We start from the raw sequence: 13,257 nt of genomic DNA on the forward strand, positions 1-13,257 counted from the left end.
GAAGTTGAGACAGGGAAAGGGAGCCTAAAGGGAAACTGTGGCCCGAGCCACGCAAGGACTGAACGAGAGACAGCGGGTGGTTCTGGAGAGAAGGGGGCAGGACAGTGGATGGAAGGAGTGTGAGCTGGGAGAGCAGGTCCCAGGTGGGAAAAGGGATGACCCAGGGCCATGATGACAGTCATCAGGGAGCACGGAGAGGATTTGATGGGCCTAGAGAAGAGGCTGACACTCTCCGCTGGGCCAGGGAGGGGAAGGCGAGGGGTGGATCACGCGAGGAAAGGTCACAGGAAGGAACACAAGGGGTCTTGATGTGGCAGGACAGGAGGGTCACCTGGCACACACAGGCCAGGTGATGGGAGGCACCCGGGGAGGATGGAGAGCAGAGGGAAGGGGAAGGGACACAGGCTGGACAGCAGCAGGGGGAAGAAGGGGATGAGGGAGTTGGCAGAGAGGCATTCTGGCAGACGGGCCACCCAGAATGACTTAGACTTACAGGGCCAGCCAGTGGGGGCTGAGGTTTGTGGAGGGAGGCGTGAAAAGAAAGGGGTGGCGAGCGGGGAGTGGGGGCAGTGGCTGCTGCTGCAGCCTGGAATGTCCTGGCTAGGGTAGACCTTTCGGCCAGGCTCTTCAGTACTACGGATCCGAACTGCTGGGGATGGGGCCGGGGGACAGGGTGGGAGGTGGGTATCAGGAGTGGGTAGGGAATGGGTTTGGGTTGGGTTCATGTCAGGTTTGAGAGAGCTGGGCATGGGAGAGGGATGTTTGGGATCAAGGTGGGCGGCGGTTATGAGCCACCTGCAGATACTGGCAACATCATCTGCTTTAACTGACATGCCCAGTGTTGGGGTGATGACTACAGGATGAGGACCGGGAGGACCAGTGAGGCCACACAGAGAGGACAAAGGGGAGTCACTGCAGGAAGGGAGGAAGGGAGGAAGGGAAAGGTCTGCTCAGTGGAAACACAGAGGGACAGGAAGACTTGGGGGGGGGGGCGTAGCCTCCCCAGGTCTGAAATGAAGCAGGGTAACCTGGGGTAATGGACAGAGGCAAGGGCCAAGCAGGACAGGTCTGCACCAAAGATATTGTTCCAAAGCCTGAGAGTCATAAAGGGTGAAGGAGAGGAGGGGTACATAGGGGTGCGTGAAATGAATAGTGTTTGATGCAGACTGGGGTTGGGGGCACGTCAGGTGTCGCCGGGCTAACATGGAAGGGAATGAGGTGCTTCCAGGAGGACAGTGCCGGACCAGTGTGAGGGGAGCAGTGCTGGGATGTTTGAGGAACTGGGCCAGTGGCAACTGATGGGAGGCGCGAGGCGGGCAAGGGGAGAGTGCAGCCCAGGGAGGCAGGCTGGCCTTCCACAGCAGTGATTCTTCCTCGGGGTGGGGGGGGGTGGTTGTCACCCGCGGGGGGGTGGGGCATGGACCCCAAGGGAGGCCTATCAGAACATCTGAGGGTGAGCAGTGGTCTGCTCCAAACAAAAACAAACCCAAAAACATTCCAAAAGAAAACCCAAAAACATTCCTCAGAGATGCTGCTGATAGGCTGGCCTTGGGGGTCATGCATCCTCGGGTGAGAATCACTGGGGGGAAGGGCAGGTGGAGAGCTGGGCAGGCAGGTGAAGGGTGGGCAGAGGAGCTCCCGGGTCAGGGCTGAGGGAGGCATCAGAGGCCAGAGTGGCAGACAAGGAGGAAAAGGACCCAGGGATAGGCAGACAGCGAGCAAATGGATGTAGCTGACAAGCCACCCGAATGATGAGGGGAGGAATGGAATTGCTGTCAACGGTTCCAGATTGAATGGCCAACTTGGTGGTCCCAGAGCTGAGGAAGCTTGAGGTACAAAGCCCAGAGATGCCAGTGGAGACTGAAAGGAAGAGCGGTTGTATGTATGAGGGCAGCGAGCACCAGACGGGACGTCCACACTGCTGGAAAGGCCAGAGCGGGTGGGAGAGGTCAGTGCAGGAGAGTGTCTGGGGGAGAGGGGCCAGCTAGGAGGGAGGAGGAGGAGGGCGGACAGCAGGGCCACGGCTCTGTGCAGAGGGAGGTTGGCGATGGCAGGTGTGGTAGCGTGGGAGGAGGCTAAAGGTAACAGTACTGTGCTGAAGGGAGGAAGGTAGAGAGCCAGGAAGGGTTCCCCACGAGGGTGTCGGAGGAGTACGAAACAATCTGAATGGGACATGAAAGGTTACACTAGCGGGAGCTGGGAGGACAGAGGGCCTGGGTTCCCAGAACAGGAGCTTTGGCGGGTGGGGCCCGTGGACAGGACAGTGTGTCACAGTGTGACTGAGGCAGAGACCACTCAACCGGGTGGAGCAGCGGATGGGAGACCGAGAAGGGAGCCCACAGCAGAGGAGACTACTCAGTCCAGCTTGAGGGCTCACAGAGAGTAGCTGAAAGTGTTGCTGTGTGTGCCCTGGAGAAGCAAAGCAGGAGAGACCTAGAAACCAGGCCCAGAGTGGAGGAGGGCAGGCGAGCTGCCTCGGACAACTGAGAGAGTGTGGTGGAGAAGAAGGGGTCCGAGAGGAGGAGGGGGGCAGGTCAGATGGACCCTTGCAGCTAAGGAATGAGAAGTTCCACGAGAGGGTCAGGGAATCCACCACCTCAGGAGAAGGGTTACATAGAAGGGGAAGAAGTGGGTATGGAGAGTCGGACACTCTGCCTCCCAAAGTGGGGCAAGGGTATGACAGACCCCATGCCGGGGGAAGAGCGGTGTGGGTACGGCCAGCAGGGAACCTGGGAGAGGTGTGAGGAGATGATGGAAGGTCAGAGAGGGGCCCAGAGAGGCAGGTCTGTCTCCAAGATGGTGGCCCCCAAAAGGACAAGTGCTTCGGGGCAAAACCAGGACAGCGGATGGTTCAGGACAGCACACCCGGCACCGGAGGGAGCATGAGGGCAGGTCCAGAAGTGAGTGGATGTCAAGGAGAGACCATCGGCCCTGTGGCATGCTGGCAGGACGTAAGAGAAGCAGAAAGACTCTTGAAGAAAAGAGAGAAAGAAAAGGCAGAGGCTGGGCCAAGGAAGGTTCCACCCACACTGAGTGTGGGAAAAGGGACAGAGCAGTCTGGGCGCAGCCGGGAGCCGGTGGCCCCTGAAACCCACTAGGGGCGTCAAGGGAAGAGAAAGGGACAGAAGAGGGGAGAAACGCTCATGGGGGTGCTAGGGGCTCGGACACAGTAAAGGGGGCACCGTGCACAAGGCGAAGGCCACGTGAACAGCTCCCAGTCTGGGCATGTTGGCAGATCGTGGGGGTTAAGAGGACTGGAAATATGTGCTAGGCACTGGAGACAGTAGGAGCAGAGCTGGGAACCCAGGGCCCAGGTGCTTAAATACCTGCGGCCCTCAGGAGCAAACAGGGGGAGGGACCCAGTGATAGGCATGGAAACGAGGAAACAGGGCAGAAGCTGCACAGCGAGATGGAGTCTACACAGAGCACTGGCAAGTACTCTTAGGGCCTTCAGTGTGCACACCTGTGGGTGAGTCCAGTGTGGGGGGAGCAGATGTGCTCAGAAACGGTGGAGGAGGGAGCAAGAAGCAAGGTGGAGGTGACACTTCACCACCATTGCTGAATTCACGCATCGACTTCTGGGAGGAGGGACGGCACTGGAAAGGGTGGGAGGCTAACGGAGTGGAGAGATTCCACCCAGAGAAGCTGGGAGACAGGAGGCACCATCAAAACCTGTGGAGTGTCAAGATCCAGTCTGAGAGATAACATGGGCAGCAAAGGGGCGCAGAGGGGGAGGGCCAGGGGCAGGATGATAGGGGTTAGGAGGTCAGGGTCTCTTGTTTGAGAGGCTGAGAGCTGATGGACAAGAGGGGGAACAAGGCAGAGGGGATGGAGAGTGGGGGGAGGGGGTGGCAGTCACAGAAATCTGCACACAGGTGTGGTGAATGGAATGTGGCCAAGAGGGGAAGAGGGCCAGGGGGGACCTGGAATATGTCAAGGGGGAACCTGAGGTCAAGGACAGCTGGCAGGTATGCAGCATGGGAGCTGATGGAGAAGAAATGGAAGCAGTGGCGGCCAGGAAAGGAAGGAAGAAGAGGAGGAAGCGGCAGCTTGGGGTAAAGAGCTGTGGGCAATGGGCTGACTAAGAGGGAAGAGAGGAGAAGAAGGAAGTTGAGACAGGGAAAGGGAGCCTAAAGGGAAACTGTGGCCCGAGCCACGCAAGGACTGAACGAGAGACAGCGGGTGGTTCTGGAGAGAAGGGGGCAGGACAGTGGATGGAAGGAGTGTGAGCTGGGAGAGCAGGTCCCAGGTGGGAAAAGGGATGACCCAGGGCCATGATGACAGTCATCAGGGAGCACGGAGAGGATTTGATGGGCCTAGAGAAGAGGCTGACACTCTCCGCTGGGCCAGGGAGGGGAAGGCGAGGGGTGGATCACGCGAGGAAAGGTCACAGGAAGGAACACAAGGGGTCTTGATGTGGCAGGACAGGAGGGTCACCTGGCACACACAGGCCAGGTGATGGGAGGCACCCGGGGAGGATGGAGAGCAGAGGGAAGGGGAAGGGACACAGGCTGGACAGCAGCAGGGGGAAGAAGGGGATGAGGGAGTTGGCAGAGAGGCATTCTGGCAGACGGGCCACCCAGAATGACTTAGACTTACAGGGCCAGCCAGTGGGGGCTGAGGTTTGTGGAGGGAGGCGTGAAAAGAAAGGGGTGGCGAGCGGGGGGTGGGGGCAGTGGCTGCTGCTGCAGCCTGGAATGTCCTGGCTAGGGTAGACCTTTCGGCCAGGCTCTTCAGTACTACGGATCCGAACTGCTGGGGATGGGGCCGGGGGACAGGGTGGGAGGTGGGTATCAGGAGTGGGTAGGGAATGGGTTTGGGTTGGGTTCATGTCAGGTTTGAGAGAGCTGGGCATGGGAGAGGGATGTTTGGGATCAAGGTGGGCGGCGGTTATGAGCCACCTGCAGATACTGGCAACATCATCTGCTTTAACTGACATGCCCAGTGTTGGGGTGATGACTACAGGATGAGGACCGGGAGGACCAGTGAGGCCACACAGAGAGGACAAAGGGGAGTCACTGCAGGAAGGGAGGAAGGGAGGAAGGGAAAGGTCTGCTCAGTGGAAACACAGAGGGACAGGAAGACTTGGGGGGGGGGCGTAGCCTCCCCAGGTCTGAAATGAAGCAGGGTAACCTGGGGTAATGGACAGAGGCAAGGGCCAAGCAGGACAGGTCTGCACCAAAGATATTGTTCCAAAGCCTGAGAGTCATAAAGGGTGAAGGAGAGGAGGGGTACATAGGGGTGCGTGAAATGAATAGTGTTTGATGCAGACTGGGGTTGGGGGCACGTCAGGTGTCGCCGGGCTAACATGGAAGGGAATGAGGTGCTTCCAGGAGGACAGTGCCGGACCAGTGTGAGGGGAGCAGTGCTGGGATGTTTGAGGAACTGGGCCAGTGGCAACTGATGGGAGGCGCGAGGCGGGCAAGGGGAGAGTGCAGCCCAGGGAGGCAGGCTGGCCTTCCACAGCAGTGATTCTTCCTCGGGGTGGGGGGGGGTGGTTGTCACCCGCGGGGGGGTGGGGCATGGACCCCAAGGGAGGCCTATCAGAACATCTGAGGGTGAGCAGTGGTCTGCTCCAAACAAAAACAAACCCAAAAACATTCCAAAAGAAAACCCAAAAACATTCCTCAGAGATGCTGCTGATAGGCTGGCCTTGGGGGTCATGCATCCTCGGGTGAGAATCACTGGGGGGAAGGGCAGGTGGAGAGCTGGGCAGGCAGGTGAAGGGTGGGCAGAGGAGCTCCCGGGTCAGGGCTGAGGGAGGCATCAGAGGCCAGAGTGGCAGACAAGGAGGAAAAGGACCCAGGGATAGGCAGACAGCGAGCAAATGGATGTAGCTGACAAGCCACCCGAATGATGAGGGGAGGAATGGAATTGCTGTCAACGGTTCCAGATTGAATGGCCAACTTGGTGGTCCCAGAGCTGAGGAAGCTTGAGGTACAAAGCCCAGAGATGCCAGTGGAGACTGAAAGGAAGAGCGGTTGTATGTATGAGGGCAGCGAGCACCAGACGGGACGTCCACACTGCTGGAAAGGCCAGAGCGGGTGGGAGAGGTCAGTGCAGGAGAGTGTCTGGGGGAGAGGGGCCAGCTAGGAGGGAGGAGGAGGAGGGCGGACAGCAGGGCCACGGCTCTGTGCAGAGGGAGGTTGGCGATGGCAGGTGTGGTAGCGTGGGAGGAGGCTAAAGGTAACAGTACTGTGCTGAAGGGAGGAAGGTAGAGAGCCAGGAAGGGTTCCCCACGAGGGTGTCGGAGGAGTACGAAACAATCTGAATGGGACATGAAAGGTTACACTAGCGGGAGCTGGGAGGACAGAGGGCCTGGGTTCCCAGAACAGGAGCTTTGGCGGGTGGGGCCCGTGGACAGGACAGTGTGTCACAGTGTGACTGAGGCAGAGACCACTCAACCGGGTGGAGCAGCGGATGGGAGACCGAGAAGGGAGCCCACAGCAGAGGAGACTACTCAGTCCAGCTTGAGGGCTCACAGAGAGTAGCTGAAAGTGTTGCTGTGTGTGCCCTGGAGAAGCAAAGCAGGAGAGACCTAGAAACCAGGCCCAGAGTGGAGGAGGGCAGGCGAGCTGCCTCGGACAACTGAGAGAGTGTGGTGGAGAAGAAGGGGTCCGAGAGGAGGAGGGGGGCAGGTCAGATGGACCCTTGCAGCTAAGGAATGAGAAGTTCCACGAGAGGGTCAGGGAATCCACCACCTCAGGAGAAGGGTTACATAGAAGGGGAAGAAGTGGGTATGGAGAGTCGGACACTCTGCCTCCCAAAGTGGGGCAAGGGTATGACAGACCCCATGCCGGGGGAAGAGCGGTGTGGGTACGGCCAGCAGGGAACCTGGGAGAGGTGTGAGGAGATGATGGAAGGTCAGAGAGGGGCCCAGAGAGGCAGGTCTGTCTCCAAGATGGTGGCCCCCAAAAGGACAAGTGCTTCGGGGCAAAACCAGGACAGCGGATGGTTCAGGACAGCACACCCGGCACCGGAGGGAGCATGAGGGCAGGTCCAGAAGTGAGTGGATGTCAAGGAGAGACCATCGGCCCTGTGGCATGCTGGCAGGACGTAAGAGAAGCAGAAAGACTCTTGAAGAAAAGAGAGAAAGAAAAGGCAGAGGCTGGGCCAAGGAAGGTTCCACCCACACTGAGTGTGGGAAAAGGGACAGAGCAGTCTGGGCGCAGCCGGGAGCCGGTGGCCCCTGAAACCCACTAGGGGCGTCAAGGGAAGAGAAAGGGACAGAAGAGGGGAGAAACGCTCATGGGGGTGCTAGGGGCTCGGACACAGTAAAGGGGGCACCGTGCACAAGGCGAAGGCCACGTGAACAGCTCCCAGTCTGGGCATGTTGGCAGATCGTGGGGGTTAAGAGGACTGGAAATATGTGCTAGGCACTGGAGACAGTAGGAGCAGAGCTGGGAACCCAGGGCCCAGGTGCTTAAATACCTGCGGCCCTCAGGAGCAAACAGGGGGAGGGACCCAGTGATAGGCATGGAAACGAGGAAACAGGGCAGAAGCTGCACAGCGAGATGGAGTCTACACAGAGCACTGGCAAGTACTCTTAGGGCCTTCAGTGTGCACACCTGTGGGTGAGTCCAGTGTGGGGGGAGCAGATGTGCTCAGAAACGGTGGAGGAGGGAGCAAGAAGCAAGGTGGAGGTGACACTTCACCACCATTGCTGAATTCACGCATCGACTTCTGGGAGGAGGGACGGCACTGGAAAGGGTGGGAGGCTAACGGAGTGGAGAGATTCCACCCAGAGAAGCTGGGAGACAGGAGGCACCATCAAAACCTGTGGAGTGTCAAGATCCAGTCTGAGAGATAACATGGGCAGCAAAGGGGCGCAGAGGGGGAGGGCCAGGGGCAGGATGATAGGGGTTAGGAGGTCAGGGTCTCTTGTTTGAGAGGCTGAGAGCTGATGGACAAGAGGGGGAACAAGGCAGAGGGGATGGAGAGTGGGGGGAGGGGGTGGCAGTCACAGAAATCTGCACACAGGTGTGGTGAATGGAATGTGGCCAAGAGGGGAAGAGGGCCAGGGGGGACCTGGAATATGTCAAGGGGGAACCTGAGGTCAAGGACAGCTGGCAGGTATGCAGCATGGGAGCTGATGGAGAAGAAATGGAAGCAGTGGCGGCCAGGAAAGGAAGGAAGAAGAGGAGGAAGCGGCAGCTTGGGGTAAAGAGCTGTGGGCAATGGGCTGACTAAGAGGGAAGAGAGGAGAAGAAGGAAGTTGAGACAGGGAAAGGGAGCCTAAAGGGAAACTGTGGCCCGAGCCACGCAAGGACTGAACGAGAGACAGCGGGTGGTTCTGGAGAGAAGGGGGCAGGACAGTGGATGGAAGGAGTGTGAGCTGGGAGAGCAGGTCCCAGGTGGGAAAAGGGATGACCCAGGGCCATGATGACAGTCATCAGGGAGCACGGAGAGGATTTGATGGGCCTAGAGAAGAGGCTGACACTCTCCGCTGGGCCAGGGAGGGGAAGGCGAGGGGTGGATCACGCGAGGAAAGGTCACAGGAAGGAACACAAGGGGTCTTGATGTGGCAGGACAGGAGGGTCACCTGGCACACACAGGCCAGGTGATGGGAGGCACCCGGGGAGGATGGAGAGCAGAGGGAAGGGGAAGGGACACAGGCTGGACAGCAGCAGGGGGAAGAAGGGGATGAGGGAGTTGGCAGAGAGGCATTCTGGCAGACGGGCCACCCAGAATGACTTAGACTTACAGGGCCAGCCAGTGGGGGCTGAGGTTTGTGGAGGGAGGCGTGAAAAGAAAGGGGTGGCGAGCGGGGGGTGGGGGCAGTGGCTGCTGCTGCAGCCTGGAATGTCCTGGCTAGGGTAGACCTTTCGGCCAGGCTCTTCAGTACTACGGATCCGAACTGCTGGGGATGGGGCCGGGGGACAGGGTGGGAGGTGGGTATCAGGAGTGGGTAGGGAATGGGTTTGGGTTGGGTTCATGTCAGGTTTGAGAGAGCTGGGCATGGGAGAGGGATGTTTGGGATCAAGGTGGGCGGCGGTTATGAGCCACCTGCAGATACTGGCAACATCATCTGCTTTAACTGACATGCCCAGTGTTGGGGTGATGACTACAGGATGAGGACCGGGAGGACCAGTGAGGCCACACAGAGAGGACAAAGGGGAGTCACTGCAGGAAGGGAGGAAGGGAGGAAGGGAAAGGTCTGCTCAGTGGAAACACAGAGGGACAGGAAGACTTGGAGAGGGGCCTAGCCTCCCCAGGTCTGAAACGAAGCAGGGTAACCTGGGGTAATGGACAGAGGCAAGGGCCAAGCAGGACAGGTCTGCACCAAAGATATTGTTCCAAAGCCTGAGAGTCATAAAGGGTGAAGGAGAGGAGGGGTACATAGGGGTGCGTGAAATGAATAGTGTTTGATGCAGACTGGGGTTGGGGGCACGTCAGGTGTCGCCGGGCTAACATGGAAGGGAATGAGGTGCTTCCAGGAGGACAGTGCCGGACCAGTGTGAGGGGAGCAGTGCTGGGATGTTTGAGGAACTGGGCCAGTGGCAACTGATGGGAGGCGCGAGGCGGGCAAGGGGAGAGTGCAGCCCAGGGAGGCAGGCTGGCCTTCCACAGCAGTGATTCTTCCTCGGGGTGGGGGGGGGTGGTTGTCACCCGCGGGGGGGTGGGGCATGGACCCCAAGGGAGGCCTATCAGAACATCTGAGGGTGAGCAGTGGTCTGCTCCAAACAAAAACAAACCCAAAAACATTCCAAAAGAAAACCCAAAAACATTCCTCAGAGATGCTGCTGATAGGCTGGCCTTGGGGGTCATGCATCCTCGGGTGAGAATCACTGGGGGGAAGGGCAGGTGGAGAGCTGGGCAGGCAGGTGAAGGGTGGGCAGAGGAGCTCCCGGGTCAGGGCTGAGGGAGGCATCAGAGGCCAGAGTGGCAGACAAGGAGGAAAAGGACCCAGGGATAGGCAGACAGCGAGCAAATGGATGTAGCTGACAAGCCACCCGAATGATGAGGGGAGGAATGGAATTGCTGTCAACGGTTCCAGATTGAATGGCCAACTTGGTGGTCCCAGAGCTGAGGAAGCTTGAGGTACAAAGCCCAGAGATGCCAGTGGAGACTGAAAGGAAGAGCGGTTGTATGTATGAGGGCAGCGAGCACCAGACGGGACGTCCACACTGCTGGAAAGGCCAGAGCGGGTGGGAGAGGTCAGTGCAGGAGAGTGTCTGGGGGAGAGGGGCCAGCTAGGAGGGAGGAGGAGGAGGGCGGACAGCAGGGCCACGGCTCTGTGCAGAGGGAGGTTGGGGATGGCAGGTGTGGCAGCGTGGGAGGAGGCTAAAGGTAACAGTACTGTGCTGAAGGGAGGAAGGTAGAGAGCCAGGAAGGGTTCCCCACGAGGGTGTCGGAGGAGTACGAAGCAATCTGAATGGGACATGAAAGGTTACACTAGCGGGAGCTGGGAGGACAGAGGGCCTGGGTTCCCAGAACAGGAGCTTTGGCGGGTGGGGCCCGTGGACAGGACAGTGTGTCGCAGTGTGACTGAGGCACAGACCACTCAACCGGGTGGAGCAGCGGATGGGAGACCGAGAAGGGAGCCCACATCAGAGGAGACTACTCAGTCCAGCTTGAGGGCTCACAGAGAGTAGCTGAAAGTGTTGCTGTGTGTGCCCTGGAGAAGCAAAGCAGGAGAGACCTAGAAACCAGGCCCAGAGTGGAGGAGGGCAGGCGAGCTGCCTCGGACAACTGAGAGAGTGTGGTGGAGAAGAAGGCGTCCGAGAGGAGGAGGGGGGCAGGTCAGATGGACCCTTGCAGCTAAGTAATGAGAAGTTCCACGAGAGGGTCAGGGAATCCACCACCTCAGGAGAAGGGTTACATAGAACGGGAAGAAGTGGGTATGGAGAGTCGGACACTCTGCCTCCCAAAGTGGGGCAAGGGTATGACAGACCCCATGCCGGGGGAAGAGCGGTGTGGGTACGGCCAGCAGGGAACCTGGGAGAGGTGTGAGGAGATGATGGAAGGTCAGAGAGGGGCCCAGAGAGGCAGGTCTGTCTCCAAGATGGTGGCCCCCAAAAGGACAAGTGCTTCGGGGCAAAACCAGGACAGCGGATGGTTCAGGACAGCACACCCGGCACCGGAGGGAGCATGAGGGCAGGTCCAGAAGTGAGTGGATGTCAAGGAGAGACCATCGGCCCTGTGGCATGCTGGCAGGACGTAAGAGAAGCAGAAAGACTCTTGAAGAAAAGAGAGAAAGAAAAGGCAGAGGCTGGGCCAAGGAAGGTTCCACCCACACTGAGTGTGGGAAAAGGGACAGAGCAGTCTGGGCGCAGCCGGGAGCCGGTGGCCCCTGAAACCCACTAGGGGCGTCAAGGGAAGACAAAGGGACAGAAGAGGGGAGAAACGCTCATGCGGGTGCTAGGGGCTCGGACACAGTAAAGGGGGCACCGTGCACAAGGCGAAGGCCACGTGAACAGCTCCCAGTCTGGGCATGTTGGCAGATCGTGGGGGTTAAGAGGACTGGAAATATGTGCTAGGCACTGGAGACAGTAGGAGCAGAGCTGGGAACCCAGGGCCCAGGTGCTTAAATACCTGCGGCCCTCAGGAGCAAACAGGGGGAGGGACCCAGTGATAGGCATGGAAACGAGGAAACAGGGCAGAAGCTGCACAGCGAGATGGAGTCTACACAGAGCACTGGCACGTACTCTTAGGGCCTTCAGTGTGCACACCTGTGGGTGAGTCCAGTGTGGGGGGAGCAGATGTGCTCAGAAACGGTGGAGGAGGGAGCAAGAAGCAAGGTGGAGGTGACACTTCACCACCATTGCTGAATTCACGCATCGACTTCTGGGAGGAGGGACGGCACTGGAAAGGGTGGGAGGCTAATGGAGTGGAGAGATTCCACCCAGAGAAGCTGGGAGACAGGAGGCACCATCAAAACCTGTGGAGTGTCAAGATCCAGTCTGAGAGATAACATGGGCAGCAAAGGGGCGCAGAGGGGGAGGGCCAGGGGCAGGATGATAGGGGTTAGGAGGTCAGGGTCTCTTGTTTGAGAGGCTGAGAGCTGATGGACAAGAGGGGGAACAAGGCAGAGGGGATGGAGAGTGGGGGGAGGGGGTGGCGGTCACAGAAATCTGCACACAGGTGTGGTGAATGGAATGTGGCCAAGAGGGGAAGAGGGCCAGGGGGGACCTGGAATATGTCAAGGGGGAACCTGAGGTCAAGGACAGCTGGCAGGTATGCAGCATGGGAGCTGATGGAGAAGAAATGGAAGCAGTGGCGGCCAGGGAAGGAAGGAAGAAGAGGGGGAAGCGGCAGCTTGGGGTGAAGAGCTGTGGGCAATGGGCTGACTAAGAGGGAAGAGAGGAGAAGAAGGAAGTTGAGACAGGGAAAGGGAGCCTAAAGGGAAACTGTGGCCCGAGCCACGCAAGGACTGAACGAGAGACAGCGGGTGGTTCTGGAGAGAAGGGGGCAGGACAGTGGATGGAAGGAGTGTGAGCAGGGAGAGCAGGTCCCAGGAGGGAAAAGGGATGACCCAGGGCCATGATGACAGTCATCAGGGAGCACGGAGAGGATTTGATGGGCCTAGAGAAGAGGCTGACGCTCTCCGCTGGGCCAGGGAGGGGAAGGCGAGGGGTGGATCACGCGAGGAAAGGTCACAGGAAGGAACACAAGGGGTCTTGATGTGGCAGGACAGGAGGGTCACCTGGCACACACAGGCCAGGTGATGGGAGGCACCCGGGGAGGATGGAGAGCAGAGGGAAGGGGAAGGGACACAGGCTGGACAGCAGCAGGGGGAAGAAGGGGATGAGGGAGGTGGCAGAGAGGCATTCTGGCAGACGGGCCACCCAGAATGACTAAGACTTACAGGGCCAGCCAGTGGGGGCTGAGGTTTGTGGAGGGAGGCGTGAAAAGAAAGGGGTGGCGAGCGGGGGGTGGGGGCAGTGGCTGCTGCTGCAGCCTGGAATGTCCTGGCTAGGGTAGACCTTTCGGCCAGGCTCTTCAGTACTACGGATCCAAACTGCTGGGGATGGGGCCGGGGGACAGGGTGGGAGGTGGGTATCAGGAGTGGGTAGGGAATGGGTTTGGGTTGGGGTTCATGTCAGGTTTGAGAGAGCTGGGCATGGGAGAGGGATGTTTGGGATCAAGGTGGGCAGCGGTTATGAGCCACCTGCAGATACTGGGAACATCATCTGCTTTAACTGACATGCCCAGTGTTGGGGTGATGACTACAGGATGAGGACCGGGAGGACGAGTGAGGCCACACAGAGAGGACAAAGGGGAGTCACTGCAGGAAGGGAGGAAGGGAGGAAGGGA

General features: G+C 59.0%; 1 protein-coding gene across 2 annotated transcripts in view; it reads right to left on the bottom strand.

Moving 5' to 3' along the window:
* COPG2 (coat protein complex I subunit gamma 2) overlaps positions 1 to 13,257 on the bottom strand; it is a 462,375-nt gene that overhangs the window by 173,593 nt on the left and 275,525 nt on the right. The gene's annotated exons all lie outside the window — the stretch shown is intronic.

This window comes from Giraffa tippelskirchi, chromosome 10 (genome assembly GCF_054371585.1).
Source record: "Giraffa tippelskirchi isolate mGirTip1 chromosome 10, T2T-mGirTip1v1.2.pri, whole genome shotgun sequence".
Taxonomy (NCBI): domain Eukaryota; kingdom Metazoa; phylum Chordata; class Mammalia; order Artiodactyla; family Giraffidae; genus Giraffa; species Giraffa tippelskirchi.